We start from the raw sequence: 9,623 nt of genomic DNA on the forward strand, positions 1-9,623 counted from the left end.
GGCTGAACAACTGATGGGCAAACATCCTGCAAATTGAGAAATCATGTGACTAAACTGAATAAAAAGAAGAAACTACACATTGAAACAAAGATAAATGACAAAGAATGATAATAAAAAGCTTTGAAGAACCTTACATACAATTTTGGGAAAAAAGGCAAACTCTGCTCCATCATTAACTGAATCAGATGGCTCATTCATCAAAGCCCACTACTTTTATGATTTTTTCATTGGCAAGATAGTAAACTTAGGCATGACATACCAGCAACAAATGCTGACACTACACATCCAAGTATATCTGACCAAATTATGAAAGACAAGCATTGTAATTTAGAATTCTGTAAAGTCCGTGTGGAAGAGGTGAAAAAATTGTTGTCTTTCAACAATGACAAGCCACCGGGGTCTGACAATCTAGATGGAAAATTACTGAGGATAATAGCAGACTATATTGCCACACCTTTTTTCCATATCTTTAATTTAAGCCTACTAGAGAGCATGTGCCCTCAGGCCTGGAGGTGTCAGGTTTTACCAGAATTGGACCCAGAAGCAGACCAGGACAAGGTGAGTATAAAGATGGTGAGTATTTATTAATCAATGAGAACGTGGAGGTAGATAGTTCCGGGTGGAGGAGCGGGCAGTGGAGGTGGGTTGATGGGAGTGGATAGGCAGATCCAATGGATAACAACACACTGGCGACGAGCAGACAGGGATGGGGTATTGGTTCCGGGTGAATGGCTGTAGACAAAACAAACGACGGTAAGTTAAAGGCAAGCAAGACGTACAAAACAATAAAACAAAACAAACTCTATAAACTGGAGGCTGGTTCGTGGGCACAACATACTGTTCATGGCTAACGATCAGGCAGGGAATGGATGTCAGGTCAGAGCTTTTGAAGGGGAGAGGTGATGATCCTGAACAGGTGTGCAGATTACTGATGGGATACATGTGCGGTGAACATCGATCTCCCAACAAGCTAATTCGCCCAGGGTGGGTGCGTTCCAGGACACCGGAAACACACTCCAGGACAGAAACAAAGGCAAACACAGACTCAGGAAGCGGGATTCGTGACAGGAGGGAAGCTAAAGTCATCTGTCATGTGCTATGCTCTGCATAGTTAGCTTCAGGTAAAATGTTGCACTTATTCAGCCATTCTGTGACCAAAAACAAGCTACATATGGACAGTACCAAAATAAACTGACTTTGGAAATGACAAAGCGCCTCGTAACCTAGCAGGAAATGAGACAAACGGACCCCTTCTGTGGTAACAGACTGGGACGATTTGTAATCAAATCTAATTCCCAGTAACGGGGTTCATATGAACCAGAGAGACTGAGTGGGATAATAACATGGCCGTGTCCAACCCTGCTTGTTCCCTCAACTCCACTACCAACCACCAATCTCCAACAGGGCTCTTTACCTGTATCGCTAGACACTTCATAGTGAGCTTCAGGTAGGAATCAGCAATGAATCCCAATAATGAGCCACCTATGGGAGGGGAAACCCTTTGTGGACAAATCTCTCAACGTACTACGGCTACCCTGGGGAGATTGATATACCCTTTGAACACCGGCTCTGACCCTCATCGGATGTGGCAGGGCTTGCAAACTATTACAGACTACAAAGGGAAGCACAGACGATAGCTGCCCAGTGACACGAGCGTACAAGACGAGTTAAAACACTTCTATGCTCGTGTCGATGAAAGTAACCCTGAAACATGCATGAGAGCATCAGCTGTTCCGGACGACTTTGTGATCACACTCTCCGCAGCCGATGTGAGTAAGACCTTTAAACAGGTTAACATTCACAAGGCCACAGGGCCAAACGGATTACCAGGACGTGTACTCTAAGCATGCGCTGACCAACTGGCAAGGGTCTTCCATGATATTATCATCCCCTGTCTGAGTCTGTAATACCAACATGTTTCAAGCAGACCACCATAGTCCCTGTGCCCAAGAACACTAAGTTAACCTGCCTAAATGACTACCGACCCGTAGCACTCACGTCTGTAGCCATGAAGTGCTTTGAAAGGCTGGTCGTGGCTCACATCAACACTATTATCCCAGAAACCCTAGACCCACTCCAATTTGCATACCACCCCAACAGATGATGCAATCTCTATTGCACTCCACACTGCCCTTTCCCACCTGAACAAAAAGAACACCCACGTGAGAATGCTATTTATCGACTACAGCTCAGCGTTCAACACCATAGTGCCCTCAAAGCTCATCATTTACATTACATTACATTTAAGTCATTTAGCAGACGCTCTTATCCAGAGCGACTTACAAGTAACCTGGGACTAAACACTGAGCAAACCCCCATTCTCATCGAAGGGGTTGTAGTGGACCAGGTTGAGAGCCTCAAGTTCCTTGGTATCCACATCCTTGGTGTCCACATTATAGGCTTAGTTAACTGGTGAACTGTTGAAATCATGGAAACATAATGACGATTCTAATTCTAGATTTGGAATAGAATGTGCAGCACCTTGAATATATTGTTGTTTGACTTGACTACCAATTAATGAACCAGGGAGGAATTACTGACAGAGTAGGAGCATGGTGGAGACATCCAAGACATGGAAATCAAGAAGGCAAATGACAGCAAGTAGTGCAGAGAAAAGGGAGAAAAAGTTGGTGAAGCAACAGATGTGCTTGAATGAGAACAATATAGGTGCTACTTTGAGCACACAAACTCTCACATCTTTCACAGCACAGAGCAAGGGAGTCCGGGGGATGACTGGAGGAGCAATGGAGGAAGCATTGTGGGATTCTCTTGGAGTGAGTACAGTTGGTGAGAGTTAGGGGACGATGGTGAAGAACAGTGGAGTGAAAAGTGCTAAAGTTGGTAATGAACAGCAGTTTAGGGTCAGAGTGGGAATCATCAGCAAGGATGTTTTTGTAGGTGACCTGTTAACGGTCTCAAAGATGGTGAAGGATGAATTGGGTAAAGTGGAATCGGTTCGAGCGACCAGGAGAGGTATGATTCTGATTGTGTGTCAACAGCGCAAAAGGAGAAAGCTTTGTGTGGTTTAGGTTAAACATTTCAGGTAGACGCACGTTGACTAAAATTAATGATAGACGGAAGGTTTTACTGTGGTTTGGTGAAGTGGTTCTCCAATCTTATGTAAAACCTGGGTAAGTGAGATATACAGAAGCCGCTGCAGTGTTTGTGGCGAGTGTTTGTCGAAGGAATAAATATGTCGTAGTCAGATGAAGCATGTTGTAATTGTGATGGGAATCATGTTCCCGAGTTCCCGGAGTGCCCTGTATGGATGAAGGATGTCACAGTAGCTAAGATGATCAGGCCCATCCAGCAGGTGTCCTATGTGGAGGCAGTGAAAATAGCTGAAGGAGTAGAGAGGAGAAGGTAGTTCATGTCCCACAGTCTGCAGTGAAGCCATGCAGGCGAAGGATCCCAACAGGCTAATAGTGAAAGAGGTGGACTTTGTTGTGTTTATAGAGCAAGTGATAAATTGCATTAATAAATTATTAGTAACCTTCGTCCAAAACTAGCAGTTTCCGCAATAGCATGGAGGAGTTGACAACAAAATTGCATTTGCATTGCCCTTACTGCCGCAGGGATAAATTGCATTAATAATAAACTAATAAAACATCTAAGAAGCTAGACATCATTGTGAAGGCGGCAAATGGATTTCTGAATCTCCAGGACTTCACAGACGAAATGTTACAGGGAGTACTGTATGAAGATGTTCCCCCCCTCCCAGGTTCCTGAACCTGTGTAGGGATCTGAATAGTCCCATTTTTGTTTGAAATTCAGGGTAGTGGAGTGAATTTGGGTCGTGTTTTATTTTTTTTAACGTAATTAGTCTGATTTGTTAATCCCAATTTTTTGGGGGGCGTTTTAGTTATTATTTACAACCCCGTACAGTAGGTGGCAGCAATACGCCTGATGAGTGTAGTCTGACGATAAACCTCAGAGAAGAAGAAGACACGGTAGGAATCAAAGTGTTGGGAAGTGTTTCCAGGTGACCCTAAATAGATTTTACATTACATGTTTTATTACTTCATGTAGCCGGCTAGCTAGCCAACATATTCATACTTTGCTTACTCCTCTCTGATAAGATACCGCTGCACAAACATGCTTATCTAGGCCTACACCAGCATTGGTACCAGGCAGTATTAGCTAGCTACGTTTGCTCTGACTCGTAATACATTTCGCAAGCTAGCTAGCCCACTAACTAGCGATTAGCAGCTAACATTATTTGAGCAACACCTTACTAAGAAAAGACAATCTTTCGCCTTTAATGTAATGGCATGAAAAGAATTGCCAGAATATTATACAATGACTTATCAACAGCTCTAACAATTTGACCCCCACAGGAAATCTACACTGGCAGTTATAGAAAGACCCATTTACTATATAACCATTGATTCTTGAAGAATATAACTTATAAATGCCTCTAATGTTGTTTTCATGTTATCCAGAGCGTTGGTGCTGCTGGCAACAATGTAATGTGAGCTTTTTTGCAGATGTTGACTGACACCGGGAATATTCAACGGGTGTTGAGCTTTATTAAATTAATCAGTTATTATGCGCTCTAATCAAGTCCATAAACATTGGGTAGTTAGTTAGAATATAGTTACTATACTGGCAAGTTTGATGTATAAGTAGCCAACTAACGTTAGGTAGCTAGCTCACATACTGGTACATACTGCTGTAAAGATATACTATGCATTTTGTAAGGATAGTGTTGCTAACATAACGTGTAACTTATTTGTAAAGTCATCACATTATTACATTGCTCAACATTTGTCATAATTACTTAAAGCAGTTAATTTGTATTGGCTCTCGTTGGGACTTCGGCTGCATATTTTCCTCCATTTTCTTCAAATCTGAAAACGATGTGAAGCCACGCCCGTTTCCTGAAGAATTGCATTATGGGCCCTATAGTACTGAGTCGTATTTTGGTGAATTTAGTACGACATCCGGGAACTTTTGGTATACTAACTACATCATACTATGACCAATAAGCATACTATATACTCAATTAACATCACAAATAGTGCAGTTAGTATGAGTATTCTAACACAGATCAGGACTCTGGTTAGCCATTTTGTTGCTGTTTAAAAACTAGGTTGCCCCTTTAAAAAATCCACACAACAATCAATCAACAAATCTGCAGTTCAACTAATAACAAAGCTGTAATTCCACCACTGTTTTGGTAATAATGATGGATGGGGCTTGAGAAATGTAAATACTCTCAAATTCATAGACAGACCTATAGATGAAAGGACTGACCATCCATGATATCAACATTATAGTTTTAACCATGTTGAGGCTATATAGTGTTGGTTTACATTGTTTCTTAACATTGGAGTAAAAAAAAAACAGTTGAACTAAGCTCACGAGGCATGTGTTATATTCTATAAGAATCCATGCCTATAAATAAGAATTTAAAAGTCTAAATATGGTTGTAGCAATTGCAAATTTCCCCTTTAACATCACACATCAGTTCAACAACCGCAGAGTTTGTGCATCTGTTTTCAAGACAGTACTTACTAGTGTTAATCAGGGCCCGTTCATCATTAGAACCATAGGATGCCTTAAGATGAGTTTGGGAAACCGGGCCCACATATCCAGTTCCCTCCTCTTCTTCATTTTTCGATGTGACAGTCATCTCCCCCTCCTCTTCCTTCACTGAAACATTGTCTTTCTCTTCTTCTTTCACTGTAACAGCCTCACCCTCTACTTCTTTTTGTATTGTAACAGCCTCCTCTTCCTCCTCCTCTTTCACAAGACCTTCTTTCTCCATCCAGCAGACCTCAGCAGGAACGGGGTTAAGTTTGAGACTGGAGCTATGAGGCATGTACTGAAGTCGCTAAGCGGTATAATTCAAAGCAGTGTCACTATATCAGCAGCACGTGATCAATGACATCTGAAGAATCATTTAGTCGAACACCTGATTAGTTTGGTATTGGGCTCGTTCGACACTGCAGGTGGCTGCTGACTGACTAATTTACAAATCACCTTGCATCATAAATAACTACTCATTATTATTTATAAATCAGTCAGCCAGTCACCGTTTACCCTCAACGCAGCATGGATTTGATGCTCTCGAACACGGCCAGTGGTTTAGTAGATGACATGAAGGCTACGCTGCGGGACTTCATCTATAATAATGTGTCTGTTCTAAATTCTGTGTCGCTCAAAGCCTTGAGTAATGAACATATTGTGACACAATTGGCTGGAAAGAGCCAATGCTTCAGGATGCTTTGTTTCCCCATCACTACTTTTCAGCATGTTTTCTGTGAATTAGACTACGGGAGTATTCTAACTTTTTCCACCTTGGCATACTGTTAGTTGGGTTCTAACTGGTCTCCGGTAGTTGGTCTCGCTGACCATAAACATGCTGGTTGGCTACGCTGGTTAGGCTAATAGCTAGTTAGCTAAATAGCTAACGTTAGCTGGCTGGCTAAGATAACTGCATATAGTTAACATTATTTGATTTTTGGTTAGATGGCGTTATGTGTTTCCACAACTGTGGTTTACTTTAATCTCTCAAGTCATGAGCACAAATTATTGGTTTAATTTTAAATTCGACATTTTAAGTTATTTCTGTTGTAGTTTTACATCATAGGGATAGGCTGGTCCTCCATGTTACATCACACCTGACTTAAGCATTCTTCTGAATTCTGATTGGTTTTATGTAATAACTCCAAAAATTGAACTGTGAGGTGTTACTTTGCATTGGAATTTTTATTTTATTTTATTTGATATTTTATAAACAATACAAAACATACACATACAGTGGGGCAAAAAAGTATTTAGTCAGCCACCAATTGTGCAAGTTCTCCCACTTAAAAAGATGAGAGAGGCCTGTAATTTTCATCATAGGTACACTTCAACTATGACAGACAAAATTAAAAACAAATTCCAGAAAATCACATTGTAGGATTTTTAATTAATTTATTTGCAAAATATGGTGGAAAATAAGTAATTGGTCAATAACAAAAGTTTATCTCAATACTTTGTTATATACCCTTTGTTGGCAATGACAGAGGTCAAATGTTTTCTGTAAGTCTTCACAAGGTTTTCACACACTGTTGCTGGTATTTTGGCCCATTCCTCCATGCAGATCTCCTCTAGAGCAGTGATGTTTTGGCGCTGTTGCTGGACAACACAGACTTTCAACTCCCTCCAAAGATTTTCTATGGGGTTGAGATCTGGAGACTGGTTAGGCCACTCCAGGACCTTGAAATGCTTCTTACGAAGCCACTCCTTCATTGCCCGGGCGGTGTGTTTGGGACCATATATGCTGAAAGACCCAGCCACATTTCATCTTCAATAACCTTGTTATGCAGGTGAGTGAGGACCCAAAAGCGACTTAACAGAAACTGAGTTTATTCATGTCCAAACAGGGAAAACATAAATCCTCAATCTTACAGGAGGTGTCCAAACAGGGAAAACATAAATCCTCTAGTTGTAGAGGAGAATTGCAGGACTAGCGGCAACAGACTGCAGGTCCCTTCGGGTAGGCGCGGGCCGTAGAGGACAGAGACACCTGCTCACACGCAGCATCAGATGAAGAGGCAGAACACGACAGGACGGAACAAGGGCAAAGCAAACAAAGAATCCGACAAGGACAGAAGCAGAGACAGAGAGAGAAATAGAGACTTAATCAGAGGCAAAAGAGGGGACAGGTGTGAGAGAGTAAACGAGGTCGTTAGGAGAATGAGGAACAGCTGGGAGCAGGAACGGAACGATAGAGAGAGAGAGAGATAGAGAGAGAGAAAGAAACCTAATACGACCAGCAGGGGGAAACGAAGAGAAGAGAAAACACAGGGACAAGACATGACAATACATGACAAACCTTGTTGATGGAAGGAGGTTTTCACTCAAAATCTCACGATACATGGCCCCATTCATTCTTTCCTTTACATGGATCAGTCATCCTAGTCCCTTTGCAGAAAAACAGCCCCAAAGCATGATGTTTACACCCCCATGCTTCACAGTAGGTATGGTGTTCTTTGGATGCAACTCAGCATTCTTTGTCCTCCAAACACAACGAGTTGAGTTTTTACCAAAAGCTATATTTTGGTTTCATCTGACCATATGACATTCTCCCAATCTTCTTCTGGATCATCCAAATCCTCTGTAGCAAACTTCAGACGGGTCTGGACATGTACTGGCTTAAGCAGGGGGACACGTCTGGCACTGCAGGATTTGAGTCCCTGGCGGCGTAGTGTGTTACTGATGGTAGGCTTTGTTACTTTGGTCCCAGCTCTCTGCAGGTCATTCACTAGGTCCCCCCGTGTGGTTCTGGGATTTTTGCTCACCGTTCTTGTGATCATTTTGACCCCACGGGGTGAGATCTTGCGTGGAGCCCCAGATCGAGGGAGATTATCAGTGGCCTTGTATGTCTTCCATTTCCTAATAATTGCTCCCACAGTTGATTTCTTCAAACCAAGCAGCTTACCTATTGCAGATTCAGTCTTCCCAGCCTGGTGCAGGTCTACAATTTTGTTTCTGGTGTCCTTTGACAGCTCTTTGGTCTTGGCCATAATGGAGTTTGGAGTGTGACTGTTTGAGGTTGTGGACAGGTGTCTTTTATACTGATAAAATTTCAAACGGGTGCCATTAATACAGGTAACGAGTGGAGGCCAGAGGAGCCTCTTAAAGAAGAAGTTACAGGTCTGTGAGAGCCAGAAATCTTGCTTGTTTGTAGGTGATCAAATACTTATTTTCCACCATAATTTGCAAATAAATTAATTAAAAATCCTACATTGTGATTTTCTGGATTTTGTTCTCTCATTTTGTCTGTCATAGTTGAAGTGTACCTATGATGAAAATTACAGGCCTCTCTCATCTTTTTAAGTGGGAGTTTTACACCAGATGTGACGCTTGACATTCAGGCCAAAGGGTTCAATCTTGGTTTAATAAGACCAGAGAATCTTGTTTTTCATGATCTGAGGTTCCTTTAGGTGCCTTTTGGCAAACTCCAAGCTGGCTGTCATGTGCCTTTTACTGAGGCGTGGCTTCCGTCTGGCCTCTCTACAATAAAGGACTGATTGGTGGAGTGCTGCAGAGATGGTTGTCTTTCTGAAAGGTTCTCCCATCTCCACAGAGGAACTCTGGAGCTCTGTCAGAGTGACCATCAGGTTTTTGGCCACCTCGCTGACCAAGACCCTTCCTTCTCCCCCGATTGCTCAGTTTGGCCGGGCGGCTAGCTCTAGGAAGAGTCTTGGTGGTTCCAAACTTCTTCCATTAAATAATGATGGAGGTCACTGTGTTCTTGGGGACCTTCAATGCTGCAGACATTTTTCAGTACCTTTCCCCAGATCTGTGCCTCAACACAATCCTGTCTATGAGCTCTACGGACAATTCCTTTGACCTCATGGCTTAGTTTTTGCTCTGACATGAACTGTGGGACCTTATATAGACAGATGTGTGCCTTTCCAAATCTTGTCCAATCAATTCAATTTACCACAGGTGGACTCCAATGAAGTTGAAGAAACATCTCAAGGATGATCAATGGAATCAGGATGCATCTGAGTGTCATGTTTTGTCATTTATTATCTTGTCTTGTCCCTGTGCTTCCCATTCTATTCGTTTCCCTCTGCTGGTCTTATTAGGTTCTTTCCCCCTTTCTATCCCTCTCTCTCCCC

This window comes from Oncorhynchus gorbuscha, linkage group LG26 (genome assembly GCF_021184085.1).
Source record: "Oncorhynchus gorbuscha isolate QuinsamMale2020 ecotype Even-year linkage group LG26, OgorEven_v1.0, whole genome shotgun sequence".
NCBI lineage: Eukaryota > Metazoa > Chordata > Actinopteri > Salmoniformes > Salmonidae > Oncorhynchus > Oncorhynchus gorbuscha.